Source organism: Aquarana catesbeiana, linkage group LG03 (assembly GCF_042186555.1).
Source record: "Aquarana catesbeiana isolate 2022-GZ linkage group LG03, ASM4218655v1, whole genome shotgun sequence".
NCBI lineage: Eukaryota > Metazoa > Chordata > Amphibia > Anura > Ranidae > Aquarana > Aquarana catesbeiana.
Genome location: NC_133326.1, coordinates 419,292,008 through 419,307,943, shown reverse-complemented (window position 1 = coordinate 419,307,943; position 15,936 = coordinate 419,292,008). Strand labels below are relative to the sequence as shown.

At 42.0% G+C, this 15,936-nt stretch overlaps 1 non-coding gene across 1 annotated transcript; it reads left to right on the top strand.

The window, feature by feature from the left end:
- Positions 1–14,338: 14,338 nt before the first annotated feature.
- On the top strand, positions 14,339–14,445 carry LOC141135726 (U6 spliceosomal RNA). The gene has a single exon (XR_012243585.1). It is a non-coding gene; the product is annotated as a U6 spliceosomal RNA (small nuclear RNA).
- Positions 14,446–15,936: the final 1,491 nt, after the last annotated feature.

Here is a 15,936-nt window from a genome sequence, read left to right as displayed (position 1 = left end):
AGCTTACCAGTGTCCGTTATAGCTGATAAAAATTGATATCAATGCAGCTTTTGATATGATACTAAAATATGCCTTCTCCAGAAGCAAATTGCAAAGAAATTTGTATTAAAGCATTGCAACCGTCAACAAAAGGACTAGATGAATGCCTAAGATCATTAGCACATTGACCAGTAGGACACTTGGCAGTAATTTGCTGCCCAAACCTATTCAGTATTGCAGCATGTTTCCTGTGGGAAGGATCATATAGACATCCTGTGTAGTCATCTGCTCAAAGTCAACTCAGAGCCTGAATTAGGAATGATTTTTTGTGGTTTCTGGTGCAATATTTCTTTAATCACCCGTCAAGAATGCAATTCACTGGCACCCAACTGGAAGTGTGTTTCGAGACTGGACAAGAAGCCCTAGTGTGAAAGATTCAGGCAGAATGGTTGTGTTAGACTAGAGAGGGCCCCCTTCTTCCCTCTTCATCTCCTTGTTACCTTTACCGCTTTCTCATTTTCCGGTATGTAACTATAATGTATGTATATACATTTGTAAATAAACTAAACCCTTGTTATAAGCGTTAGTGGCCCTTAACCACTTAAGTCCCGGACCATTTGGCTGGCCAAAGACCAGAGCACTTTTTGCGATTCAGCACTGCGTCGCTTTAACTGACAATAGCGCGGTTGTGCGACGTGGCTCCCAAACAAAATTGACATCCTTTTTTCCCCACAAATAGAGCTTTCTTTTGGTGGTATTTGATCACCTCTGCGGTTTTTATCTTTTGCGCTATAAACAAAAAAAAAGCGACAATTTTGAAAAAAAGCTATATTTTTTACTTTTTGCTATAATAAATATCCCCAAAAAAATATATAAAAAAATATTTTTTTTCCTCAGTTTAGGCCGATACGTATTCTTCTACATATTTTTGGTAAAAAAAATATTGCAATAAGTGTTTATTGATTGGTTTGCACAAAAGTTAGAGCGTCTACAAAATAGGGGATAGTTTTATGGCATTTTTATTAATAATTTTTTTTTTTTACTAGTAATGGCGGCGATTTTTATCGTGACTGCGACACTATGGCGGACAGATTGGACACTTTTGGAGCTATTTTGGGACCATTCACATTTATACAGTGATCAGTGCGATTAAAAATGCATTGATTACTGTGTAAATGTGACTGGCAGTGAAGGGGTTAACCACTAGGTGGCGCTGTAGGGGTTAAGTGTGTCCTAAGGAGTGATTCTAACTGTGGGGGGGATGGGCTATATGTGACACGATACTGATCACCACTCTCGATTACAAGGAGCTGTGATTAGTGTCAGTGTCATTAGGCAGGACGGGGAAATGCTTGTTTACATTAGCATTACCCCGTTCTTCCTCACCGTGAGACGATCACAGGTATCCCCATGGATATCGATCATGCTCACGGAGCTCCCGACGCGCGCACGCAAGCTGCCTCTTAAAGGGCAACGTACAGGTACGTTAATCTGCCTGTATGTGCCCTTCTGCCACAGTATATCTGCTTGAGGCGGTCGGGAAGCTGTTAATTTTACAACCCCTGGCAAAAATGATGGAATCACCAGTCCCTGAGGATGTTCCTTCAGTTGTTTATTGTTGTAGAAAAAAAGCAGATCACAGACATGGCCAAAAACTAAAGGTGTTTCAAATGGCAACTTTCTGGCTTTAAGAAACACTAAAAGAAATCAAGAAAAATAATTGTGGTGGCCACTAACAGTTAGATTTATAGAACAAGCACAGGGAATAAATTATGGAATCACTCAACTCTGAGGAAAAAATTATGGAATCATGAAAAACAAACAAACAAAATAACACTCCAACACATCACTAGTACTTTGTTGCACCACCTCTGGCTTTTATAACTGCTTGCAGTCTCTGAGGCATTGACTTAATGAGTGATAAACAGTACTCTTCATCAATCTGGCTCCAGCCTTCTCTGATTGCTGTTGCCAAATCATCTTTGCAGGTTGGAGCCTTGTCATGGACCATTTTCTTTAACTTCCACCACAGATTTTCAATTGGATTGAGATCCGGACTGTTTGTAGGCCATGACATTGACCTTATGTGCCTTTAACAGTTTTTGCCCTATGGCAAGATGCATTATCATCTTGATAAATGATTTCATCATCCCCAAACATCCTTTCAATAGATGGGATAAGAAAAGTGTCCAAAATTTCAATGTAAACCTGTGCATTTATTGAAGATTTAATGACAGCCATCTCCCCAGTGCCTTTACCTGACATGGAGCCCCATATCATAATTGACTGTGGAAATTTGCATGTTTTCTTCAGACAGTCGTCTGCATAAATCTCATTGGAACGGCACCAAACAAAAGTTCCAGCATCATCACCTTGCCCAATGCAGATACGAGATTCATCACTGAATATGACTTTCATCCAATCAGCCACAGTCCACGATTGCCTTTCCTTAGCCCATTGTAACCTTGTTTTTTTGTGTTTAGGTGTTAGAGATGGTTTTCTTTTAGCTTTTCTGTATGTAAATCCCATTTCCTTTAGGCGGTTTCTTACAGTTCGGTCACAGATGTTGACTCCAGTTTCCTCCCATTTGTTCCTCATTTGTTTTGTTGTACATTTTCTGTTTTCAAGGCATATTGCTTTAAGTTTTCTGTCTTGACGCTTTGATGTCTTCCTTGGTCTACCAGTATGCTTGCCTTTAACCACCTTTCCATGTTGTTTGTATTTGGTCCATGTTTTAGACACAGCCGACTGTGAACAACCAACATCTTGTGCAACACTGCGTGATGATTTACCCTTCTTAAGTAGTTTGATAATCCTCTCCTTTTTTTCAATTGACATCTCTGGTGTTGGAGCCATGCTTTATGTCAGTCCACTTGTTGCAACAGCTCTCCAAGGTGTGATCACTCCTTTTTACCTACATACTAACAAGCAGATTTAATCTGATGCAGGTGTTAGTGTTTGTAATGAAAATTTACAGGGTGATTCCATAATTTTTTCCTCAGAATTGAGTGATTCCATAATTTATTACCTGTGCTTGTTCTATAAATCTAAATGTTACTGGCCACCACAATTATTTTTCTTGATTTCTTTTAGCGTTTCTTAAAGCCAGAAAGTTGCCATTTGAAATGCCTTTAGTTTTTGGCCATGTCTGTGATCTGCTTTTTTTCTACAACAATAAACAACTGAAGGAACATCCTCAGGGACTGGTGATTCCATCATTTTTGCCAGGGGTTGTAATCCAGGCCCTGCAAACAGAGCACATTTTACAGTCTCCAACTCAAGTGCATTTCTATGATTTGGTAAGGAGTCACATAATGAATAATAATACCTCATATGAAAGGCACAACTGCCCCCATCCCACTTTTTTGGAGACCATCCATGAAACTCAACAGATACAGCTTGAAAAGGTACAAGATCCAAAGGATGAAAATGTCATGGATGTACCTATGCTGCAATAAAATGTGGCACAGGTGCATCAACAAAGTTTTATCACCAAAAATAATCAGTTCCCATTCTCCCAAGTGACACAGGTACTTCAACATTTCCAGTCTTTGGACTGGCTTAGTAGAGGAACTTGCTTAACCACTTGCCGACCGCCTCACGCATATATACGTGAATAGAGCGGCACGGGCAGGCAAAATCACGTACCTGGTACTTGATTGCCTTCCCGCGGGCGGGGGGTCCGATCAGACCCCCCCCCGGTGCCAGCGGCAGTCGGCATTTGTCTGGCAGCGATCAGAGATGAGGGGGAGGCCATCCGATCATGGCCCCCACCTCGCGATCGCTCCCAGCCAGTGAGAAACATCCCCTGCCTGTGTATAGTACACACAGGCAGAGGATGTGATGTCATCTCTCCTCGGCTTGGCAGTTTCCGTTCCGACGCCGAGGAGAGAAGACATCCGAGTAAGTGTAAAACACTACACAACACAGTAGAACATGCCAGGCACACTAAACACCCCCGATCCCCCCCGATCGCCCCCCGATCCCCCCCCAATCACCCCCCCCCCGTCACAAACTGACACCAAGCTGTTTTTTTTTTTTTTTTCCTGATTACTGATTGGTGTCAGTTTGTGACAGTTAGTGTGGTAGGGCAGTGAGTATTAGCCCCCTGTAGGTCTAGAGTACCCCCCTAACCCCCCCTAATAAAGTTTTAACCCCTTGATCACCCCGTCACCAGTGTCGCTAAGCGATCATTTTTCTGATCGCTGTATTAGTGTCGCTGGTGACGCTAGTTAGGGAGGTAAATATTTAGGTTCGCCGTCAGCGTTTTATAGCGACAGGGACCCCCATATACTACCGAATAAATGTTTTAACCCCTTGATTGCCCCCTAGTTAACCCTTTCACCACTGATCACCGTATAACCGTTACGGGTGACGCTGGTTAGTTTGTTTATTTTTTATAGTGTCAGGGCACCCGCCATTTATTACCGAATAAAGGTTTAGCCCCCTGATCGTCCGGCGGTGATATGCGTCGCCCCAGGCAGCGTCAGATTAGCGCCAGTACCGCTAACACCCACGCACGCAGCATACGCCTCCCTTAGTGGTATAGTATCTGTACGGATCAATATCTGATCCGATCAGATCTATACTAGCGTCCCCAGCAGTTTAGGGTTCCCAAAAACACAGTGTTAGCGGGATCAGCCCAGATACCTGCTAGCACCTGCGTTTTGCCCCTCCGCCCGGCTCGGCCCAGCCCACCCAAGTGCAGTATCGATCGATCACTGTCACTTACAAAACACTAAACGCATAACTGCAGCGTTCGCAGAGTCAGGCCTGATCCCTGCGATCGCTAACAGTTTTTTGGTAGCGTTTTGGTGAAATGGCAAGCACCAGCCCCAGGCAGCGTCAGGTTAGCGCCAGTACCACTAACACCCACGCACTGTACACCTCCCTTAGTGGTATAGTATCTGAACGCATCAATATCTGATCCGATCAGATCTATACTAGCGTCCCCAGCAGTTTAGGATTCCCAAAAATGCAGTGTTAGCGGGATCAGCCCAGATACCTGCTAGCACCTGCGTTTTGCCCCTCCGCCCGGCCCAGCCCAGCCCACCCAAGTGCAGTATCGATCGATCACTGTCACTTACAAAACACTAAACGCATAACTGCAGCGTTCGCAGAGTCAGGCCTGATCCCTACGATCGCTAACAGTTTTTTTTGGTAGCGTTTTGGTGAACTGGCAAGCACCAGCGGCCTAGTACACCCCGGTCGTAGTCAAACCAGCATTGCAGTAACACTTGGTGACGTGGCGAGTCCCATAAGTGCAGTTCAAGCTGGTGAGGTGGCAAGCACAAGTAGTGTCCCGCTGCCACCAAAAAGACAAACACAGGCCCGTCGTGCCCATAGTGCCCTTCCTGCTGCATTCGCCAATCCTAATTGGGAACCCACCGCTTCTGCAGCGCCCGTACTTCCCCCATTCACATCCCCAACCAAATGCAGTCGGCTGCATGAGAGGCATTTTCTTTATGTCCTCCTGAGTACCCCTACCCAACGAACCCCCCCAAAAAAGATGTTGTGTCTGCAGCAAGCGCGGATATAGGCGTGACACCCGCTATTATTGTCCCTCCTGTCCTGACAATCCTGGTCTTTGCATTGGTGAATGTTTTGAACGCTACCATTCACTAGTTGAGTATTAGCGTAGGGTACAGCATTGCACAGACTAGGCACACTTTCACAGGGTCTCCCAAGATGCCATCGCATTTTGAGAGACCCGAACCTGGAACCGGTTACAGTTCTAAAAGTTACAGTTACAAAAAAAAGTGTAAAAAAAAAAAAAAAACACAAAAAAAAAAAAAATAGTTGTCGTTTTATTGTTCTCTCTCTCTCTATTCTCTCTCTCTCTATTGTTCTGCTCTTTTTTACTGTATTCTATTCTGCAATGTTTTATTGTTATTATGTTTTATCATGTTTGCTTTTCAGGTATGCAATTTTTTATACTTTACTGTTCACTGTGCTTTATTGTTAACCATTTTTTTGTCTTCAGGTACGCCATTCACGACTTTGAGTGGTTATACCAGAATGATGCCTGCAGGTTTAGGTATCATCTTGGTATCATTCTTTTCAGCCAGCGGTCGGCTTTCATGTAAAAGCAATCCTAGTGGCTAATTAGCCTCTAGACTGCTTTTACAAGCAGTGGGAGGGAATGCCCCCCCCCCCACCTTCTTCCGTGTTTTTCTCTGGCTCTCCTGTCTCAACAGGGAACCTGAGAATGCAGCCGGTGATTCAGCCAGCTGACCATAGAGCTGATCAGAGACCAGAGTGGCTCCAAACATCTCTATGGCCTAAGAAACCGGAAGCTACGAGCATTTTATGACTTAGATTTCGCCGGATGTAAACAGCGCCATTGGGAAATTGGGGAAGCATTTTTTTACACCGATCTTGGTGTGGTCAGATGCTTTGAGGGCAGAGGAGAGATCTAGGGTCTAATAGACCCCAATTTTTTCAAAAAAGAGTACCTGTCACTACCTATTGCTATCATAGGGGATATTTACATTCCCTGAGAGAACAATAAAAATGATTAAAAAAAAAAAAATGAAAGGAACAGTTTAAAAATAAGATAAAAAAGTAAAAAAATAATAAAGAAAAAAAAAAAAAAAAGCACCCCTGTCCCCCCTGCTCTTGCGCTAAGGCAAACGCAAGCGTCGGTCTGGCGTCAAATGTAAACAGCAATTGCACCATGCATGTGAGGTGTCACCGCGAACGTCAGATCGAGGGCAGTAATTTTAGCAGTAGACCTCCTCTGTAAATCTAAAGTGGTAACCTGTAAAGGCTTTTAAAGGCTTTTAAAAATGTATTTATTTTGTTGCCACTGCACGTTTGTGCGCAATTTTAAAGCATGTCATGTTTGGTATCCATGTACTCGGCCTAAGATCATCTTTTTTATTTCATCAAACATTTGGCAATATAGTGTGTTTTAGTGCATTAAAATTTAAAAAAGTGTGTTTTTTCCACAAAAAATGCGTTTGAAAAATCGCTGCGCAAATACTGTGTGAAGAAAAAAAAATTAAACACCCACCTTTTTAATCTGTAGGGCATTTGCTTTAAAAAAATATATAATGTTTGGGGGTTCAAAGTAATTTTCTTGCAAAAAAAAAATAATTTTTTCATGTAATCAAAAAGTGTCAGAAAGGGCTTTGTATTCAAGTGGTTAGAAGAGTGGGTGATGTGTGACATAAGCTTCTAAATGTTGTGCATAAAATGCCAAGACAGTTCAAAACCCCCCCAAATGACCCCATTTTGGAAAGTAGACACCCCAAGCTATTTGCTGAGAGGCATGCCGAGTCCATGGAATATTTTATATTGTGACACAAGTTGCAGGAAAGAGACAAATTTTTTTTTTTTTTTTTTTTGCACAAAGTTGTCACTAAATGATATATTGCTCAAACATGCCATGGGGATATGTGAAATTACACCCCAAAATAAATTCTGTTGCTTCTCCTGAGTATGGGGATACCACATGTGTGGGACTTTTTGGGAGCCTAGCCGCGCACGGGACCCCGAAAACCAAGCACCGCCTTCAGGCTTTCTAAGGGCGTAAATTTTTGAATTCACTCTTCACTGCCTATCACAGTTTCGGAGGCCATGGAATGCCCAGGTGGCACAAAACCCCCCCAAATGACCCCATTTTGGAAAGTAGACCCCCAAGCTATTTGCTGAGAGGTATAGTGAGTATTTTGCAGACCTCACTTTTTGTCACAAAGTTTTGAAAATTGAAAAAAGAAAAAAAAAAAAAATTTTTTCTGGTCTTTCTTCATTTTCAAAAACAAATGAGAGCTGCAAAATACTCACCATGCCTCTTAGCAAATAGCTTGGGGTGTCTACTTTCCAAAATGGGGTCATTTGGGGGGGGTTTGTGCCATCATGGCATTTTATGGCCTTCAAAACTGTGATAGGCAGCGAGGAGTGAAATCAAAAATTTATGCCCTTAGAAATCCTGAAGGCGGTGCTTGGTTTTTGGGGCCCCGTACGCGGCTAGGCTCCCAAAAAGTCCCACACATGTGGTATCCCCGTACTCAGGAGAAGCAGCTGAATGTATTTTGGGGTGCAATTCCACATATGCCCATGGCCTGTGTGAGCAATATATCATTTAGTGACAACTTTTTGTAAATTTTTTTTTTTTTTTGTCATTATTCAATCACTTGGGACAAAAAAAAAAAATATTCAATGGGCTCAACATGCCTCTCAGCAATTTCCTTGGGGTGTCTACTTTCCAAAATGGGGTCATTTGGGGGGGGGGGGGGGGTTGTACTGCCCTGCCATTTTAGCACCTCAAGAAATGACATAGGCAGTCATAAACTAAAAGCTGTGCAAATTCCAGAAAATGTACCCTAGTTTGTAGACGCTATAACTTTTGCGCAAACCAATAAATATACGCTTATTGACATTTTTTTTACCAAAGACATGTGGCCGAATACATTTTGGCCTAAAATGTATGACTAAAATTGAGTTTATTGGATTTTTTTTATAACAAAAAGTAGAAAATATCATTTTTTTTCAAAATTTTCGGTCTTTTTCCGTTTATAGCGCAAAAAATAAAAACGGCAGAGGTGATCAAATACCCTCAAAAGAAAGCTCTATTTGTGGGAAGAAAAGGACGCAAATTTCGTTTGGGTACAGCATTGCATGACCGCGCAATTAGCAGTTAAAGCGACACAGTGCCGAATTGTAAAAAGTGCTCTGGTCAGGAAGGGGGTAAAACCTTCCGGGGCTGAAGTGGTTAACTTGTACAATGTGATTGTACTGAATGTGATTTTTTTCAATTAAAGATTCACTTTCCAATTCTTTTTATATGTATTTAATTTTTAGATATCATAATATTGAAAATGACTGATGGCTCTCTTAACCACTTCAGCCTTTTTTTTTTTGCGATACGGCACTGCGTTACTTTAACTGACAATTGCGCGGTCGTGCGACTTTGTAGCCAAACAAAATTTACGTCCTTTTTTTCCCACAAATAGAGCTTTCTTTTGGTGGTATTTGATCACCTCTGCAGGTTTTTTTTGCGCTATAAACAAAAAAAGTGACAATTTTGAAAAAAGAAGCAATATTTTTTACTTTTTGCTATAAATAAATAGCTCAAAAAAATATAGGCAATATGTAGTCTTCTACATATTTTTGGTAAAAAAAAAAAAAAAAATCGCAATAAGTTTATAGTGATTGGTTTGCGCAAAAGTTATCGCGTCTACCAGTGGCGTAACCAGAACCTTCAGGCCCCCGATGCAAGAAACCATGGAGGGCCCCCCTGACCCCCGGACAGGGCTCTTTCCTCCGAGCCTGATGGCGGAACACCAAGGCCCGGGCACAAGTGGGTGGCTGCATATAAAGGAACTGATTTCTCCATTTCCCCCTGCTTCTCCTCCTCTCCCTCCCACAGGCACTCAGCGGCTGCAGGAGGAAAACATATGGGTTCCTCTATGTCGGTATTTCTCAATCTTTTTCCAGTCAGGGCACCCTTGAAGTACACCCTTAGGTGAATGGGGCTGCACTGCAACCAATCTGCAACTGTGTGCATTGCATGCAGTTGCAGCATAATGATGATGCATTTAAGGGGTTAAAACAGGCGGTCAGTAGGTAACATATTATCTCTTTACCAGCTGTCAAATGCCTCTGAAAAGCGATCTGAGCATGGATCGCTCTTCGGAGGAACAGCATTTATTTGCTGGTACTATGAACAAATAAAAAAATCGGTTCTGATTGTACACATATAGGGGGTCAGGATTAAAAGCGTATACCTAAAATGTGCATGCATACATGTAAACACACACACACACATACATATATATATATATATATATATATATATATATAAATGCACATATGCACGCACATATAAAACAGTGGCGGCTGGTGCTCAAAATTTTTAGGGCTGCCAGTGTGCCATCGAATGCTGCAACTGTGCCATTGAATGCTGCCACTGTGAATCCCCCCTCCGCCCGCTCGCCGTCTGCCCGGCACTTACCCTGTCTCGGTGGGGCAGCGGGTGACGGCCACGAGCAGGGTCCTCCATGCATCTCCTGCCATCCTCATCTCTCGTTCTCTTCTCCTGATAGGCGTCCAAAAGCCGCGCCTATCGTTTCAGCCAATCAGGTAATGGGTAACAGACCCGCACACCTGATTGGTGGAGAGGGGGTTCAGTGTTAGGAAAGTGAATATTAATTCGTTTTTCTAACACACCTGGGTGCACTGTGAGCGCCAAGCATGGCACTCGCAGTTCACCTATTTTGAAGCCTATTATAGCCTATGGCTCTAATCAGGTGCTTCAAAAACATCCCCCGCCGCTGTAATTCAGGCGCCCGGCGCCCGAAAAGGGGCTGGACACCTAAATATGGGGGTGGCAGAGGTGGCCATGGATAGATTCATGCTATACATGAATCTATCCATTGGTCATAGAGGGAGGGGGTGGCTGGAGAGAGGGGGCGGCGCCTGTGTTACCTTATGGACGCACCGCCACTGATAAATACATGCACACTCACATACATACATGCACACTCACATACATACAAACATGCACACTCACATACATACATACACACTTGCATACATGCACACTCACATACATATATGCACACCCACATACACACATATAAAACACAGTAGATAGATAGTCTTATAAAAAAAAAGTCAGACCTTTACCATAGCTCTTTCTGCAGGGTACTGCACTGTAGGGGGAGACAAAGAGCACAGCACACACTGTGCTTTCACTTTGATGAGCTCCCTGCACAGTCCGTGCCGATTACAGTTCGGCTGATGCTCGGGGAGCCCGGTCTTAGCCGCCCCTGCCGTTCCTCCTATCGAAGAGTACAGGGGGCCCTCAAGGGCCCCCTGCAGCAAGGGGCCCGGTCGCCATGGCGATCTCAGTGACCCCTATAATTCCGCCACTGGCGTCTACAAAATTGGGGATAGATTTATGGCATTTTTATTATTTTTTTTTTTTTTTATTAGTAATGGTAGCGATCTGCGATTTTTATCATGATAGCGACATTGCGGCGGACAGATTGGACACTTTTGACACTATTTTGGGACCATTGGCATTTATACAGCGATCAGTGCTATAAGAATGCACTGATTACTGTGTAAATGTCACTGGCAGGGAAGGGTTTATACACCAGAGGTTTTGCATCGTGGTAAAGGACCCAGTCCGAATCCTCGATGTCAACGGCTTCTGGATAGGTAAGTGGTCTGTGCTTTGCAAACTTAGGAAAGACCCTTCGGGGGACATTCAGCACCTGCAGCCGTGCTTTTCCCTGGGATCATCCGCAGGAATCCTTTTCTACCCCGGCATGTCCCACAACTGTAACAGATGTGGCCATCCGGGACACATAGGTAAGGATTGTACAGAGCTTTCTTGCAGGTTCTGTAGGGTTTCAGGCCACAAGACCAAGGACTGTCCGAGGTCCAAAGCCTGCAACCTTTGCGGACTGGCAGAGCATGTCTTCAGACACTGCCCCAAGAGGACCCGGACCTATGCTGGAGCCCTGATCCAGGGTAAGCCATCCTCCAGCACCGGAAGGAAGCTGCCAGAAAACAAGCCAAAGAAGCCTATTCTCTGCAGCCTCAGCTGCAGTGGACAGTGAATGAATGGGAAGCGCTCTGTGCTTAGCGGATTTCTGTTCATTCGCAAACTAAAGCTGAAATACTTCAAACACACAGTTTACTATGCTTATGATTGAACACAGTGAGTGTGTTCACCGTGTTCATTTAGAAAAAGAAGGGGCCAGAAAATGACATATTGATTAGCCTGTTCCCCTGCTCTCCATCCTGAAACATCCCACACAGTAGCCAAGGGGAGAGGAGAGTAGGGAAGCCAGCACTGCGGGGGGGGGGGGGATTTGGGGGGCACAACAGGGGGGGAAATCTGCACACCTGACACACCCCCTGCGCACGCCTATGCATACTCCGTCTCTCGCTCTCCTTTTTTTCATCTTTTTCTTTCTTCTTTTGCTGTCTCTCTATTCTCCCTCTCTCTCTCTGTATGTATTTGTATATATTTTTTCCTTCACCTAGTGGTCAACAATAATTTAAAGATTGCTCCATTTTGCTTTATTGCACCATATAGTCAAAAAGACATCTCAAAAACAAACATAAAATGACACTGGAAAAGGTCAAGATATACTCCAGAGATATTCATGAAAAGAGATGAGTTAATAAAATATTACTAATTTACAATAAATAAATAAATGATTTGTATTCCTTGTATGTGATAAATTTGATATTTTTTGATGGTTTAGACAACCTCCAGATTTGGAACAAAATAAATAAGGGGCACATCACAAAGAAATTCAACTGAGGTAGGTATTACACATTTTATAGTGTAGTGTAACTATTTGGAATCCTGTCATAATTAAACGTGACATTTTTTTTTTTTTGGGGATAGGTTGCAAAGGTAAAATATCCCCTGATGGTTGAAACAGGAAAAACACCAGAAATATCTCACCAGAAAACATCACAAATAAATATAATAGAAAGCTTACAAAAGAAAAAAAAATGTAATATTTGTGTTGAATAAGTAAACATTTTTCAGTTCCTTTATGTTTTCAGTGGAGCAATAGCATGGAAAAAAAAAAGTCCTTCCTCAAGAATCGTCAGCGGTGCGTCAACAGGATCATCTGCAAAAAATAAAAAAAAGGTTAGTGACACTCACGGTTGTATGAAGTAAAAATATGACAATATAAATCTATTTTTTTTATATATATTTTTGAAAAAGCTACTGTAAGCAATCTATGTGGTAGTGACAAGTTAAGTGACCTGCAACAACCCAAATAGCAAGATAGAAGAAAGTAATCACCCACATGCACATGCACTACAATAAAATACAATACAATGCAACAAATGGACAACAGCACTGAAATTGAAGATGTGGACAAGATGTACAAACCATTTAAAGACACTTGTAACAGTAGTGAAGGCAATGGTAAAGTAAATCACTTAAGAAAACATGGAAGAATCACAGCAATGACAATTTTGCTGAAACATGTGTAATGCCAAAAAAAAAAAAAAAAAAAAGAAAAAAAAAAGGAAACTAAAAAGAGCCGATGGCCGGCAAAGAAATCAGAAAATTTCCTATCAAATACTTACCATAATAATTTTCCTTTCCTGATGGACTCCATGGCAGCATACGTTTGAGTAGCTCCGCCCTCGCTACTACCCCATAGGGCCCCACTCCCATAAATTTTGAGGCTGAGCGAGAGGCCATGTTCTGTAACTACCATACTCATGACACTGAGAGAGGACTCCTGCTGCCATGAAATCCATCAAGAAAGGAAAAAGTATTTGATAGTAATTTTTTCATTTTCCTGACAGACTCTATGGCAGCATATGTTTGGAAACTAACTAACCAAAAGAACAAGGGCGAGGATGCCAAAAAAAAGGTAAGGCTTTAATTATAGTGCTTAGCCAACAGAGAACCTTACAGCTTACATTTCAGTCTAAAAATGTATGGGCGTTGAGTCCTATGGGGTAGGAGTGAGGGTGGATAAATGATGAAGAAACTCCTGCGCTGTCAGAAATACCTATGCTAAGGGGCACTGCTGCAACACCTAAATGGCTGATCCAAACAGACAAAAGTGGTATGAATAAAGTGAGTGGTGATTGCGCTGTGATAAAAAGGGGAAGGGGGGAAGAGGAAGGGAAAGGGGCTAGCTCAAATGTATAGAGAGGTGAGTGAAAAAAAAAAAAATATATAATAAGCATGAGGGCTAGTATCATACTAGCACATAAAAAATATTGTAAATACTGAAACAAAAGAAAAGAAAGTTCTCAGTGCAAAAGGGCTAGTATCATACTAGCACATATGTGGTAACTCAGCAAATACTTATTAGAAGAAAAATCTCAGTGCAAAAGGGCTAGTATCATACTAGCACATATGTGGTAACTCAGCAAATACTTATTGGTGACTCCAAGTAAATAAATAAACGGTGAACAATCCCACCACCTAGTAGTACAAAGTGCTCAAACAATGAGTCATCAGTTCCAAAAAGGCAAAATGAAAAAATTATACAAAATATAACAGTATAATGTAATAAAGTGCGGTCTCATGGGCACTAAATCCGAATAGAATGAGGAAACAAAATTGCCTAAAACATATAAAAAGCTATAAAATGAGTGACAAATACAGTGTGGGTACAAAAAAAAAAAATATATATATATATATTGAACCAAATAAAAATATATAAATCAAAAAAAGTCCATGTGCATGAGGGCTAGTATCATACTAGCACATAAAAAATATTGTAAATACTGAAACGAAAAAAAAAAAAAAAAGGGAATCTCAGTGCAAAAGGGCTAGTATCATACTAGCACATATGTGGTAACTCAGCAAATTCTTATTAGTGACTCCAAGTGAATAAATAAATAGTGAACAGTGCTTGCTTCGGCAGCACATATACTAAAATTGGAACGATACAGAGAAGATTAGCATGGCCCCTGCGCAAGGATGACACGCAAATTCGTGAAGCGTTCCATATTTTTAGAAAAAAAAAATAAAAAATAAATAGTGAACAGTCCAACCACCTTGTAGTACAAAGTGCTCAAACAATGAGTCATCAGTTCGAAAAAGGCAAGTCCACAAGCCACAGGAAAGGGAAAAAAAGTCTTCAGTGGGGACACCTCTGTGCTTGCAAGTGGCTCACCTTACTGCTGCAAGACAACAGCTTGTAATCCAATAACAAATCACCAGCAGGCAAGGGTCCCATCCAGTAGTTCAGGCGATTTGGGTGGTGGGTGTGCAGGATGGTATATAAAAACATAAGCAGACAGTATATAGTATAACTCCGTGGCAGCCAGAGTGGAAAAAGGGACAGGACACAGAAGGGGGATGCACTCACTTTTGAAAATTAGTGTGGGCGTCAATCCAACAAACGCTGAGTTCGTATACCTCAAAAGAGTGTCTTCAAACCGTCCCCATTTCCTCAATGCTCGTCACAATGGGATGAATATATGTGGAGTGTTGGAAGAGAGTGCACATAGCGTGATCCCGTATATAAATCAGTTTATTAGGTTAAAAACAACATAGTACACTTACATTTAGCAGAAGGCTATAGTAAAAAACATCCATGAGCACCGAGCTCGTATCCTATCGTCAGTCTGTGACAGTTCCCGTGCGCCAATCCTGACGCGTATCGTCACGAGACTTCATCATAGGAAGTTCCTCTGATGAAGTCATGTGACGTGACGATACATGTTTTTTTTTACTATAGCCTTCTGCTAAATGTAAGTGTACTATGTTGTTTTTAACCTAATAAACTGATTTATATACGGGATCACGCTATGTGCACTCTCTTCCAACACTCCACATATATTCATCCCATTGTGACGAGCATTGAGGAAATGGGGACGGTTTGAAGACACCCTTTGGAGGTATACGAACTCGGCGTTCGTTGGATTGACGCCCACACTCATTTTTCAAAAGTGAGTGCATCCCCCTTCTGTGTCCTGTCCCTTTTTCCACTCTGGCCGCCACGGAGTTATACTATATACTGTCTGCTTATGTTTTTTATATACCATCCTGCACACCCACCACCCGAGTCGCCTGATCTACTGGATGGGACCCTTGCCTGCTGGTGATTTGTTATTGGATTACAAGCTGTTGTCTTGCAGCAGTAAGGTGAGCCGCTTGCAAGCACAGAGGTGTCCCCACTGAAGACTTTTTTTCCCTTTCCTGTGGCTTGTGGACTTGCCTTTTTGGAACTGATGACTCATTGTTTGAGCACTTTGTACTACAAGGTGGTGGGACTGTTCACCATTTATTTATTCACTTGGAGTCACTAATAAGAATTTGCTGAGTTACCACATATGTGCTAGTATGATACTAGCCCTTTTGCACTGAGAACTTTCTTTTCTTTTGTTTCAGTATTTACAATATTTTTCATGTGTTAGTATGATACTAGCCCTCATGCTTATTATATTTTTTTAAATATATTATTTTTTTATTTTTTCACTCACCTCTCTATACATTTGAGC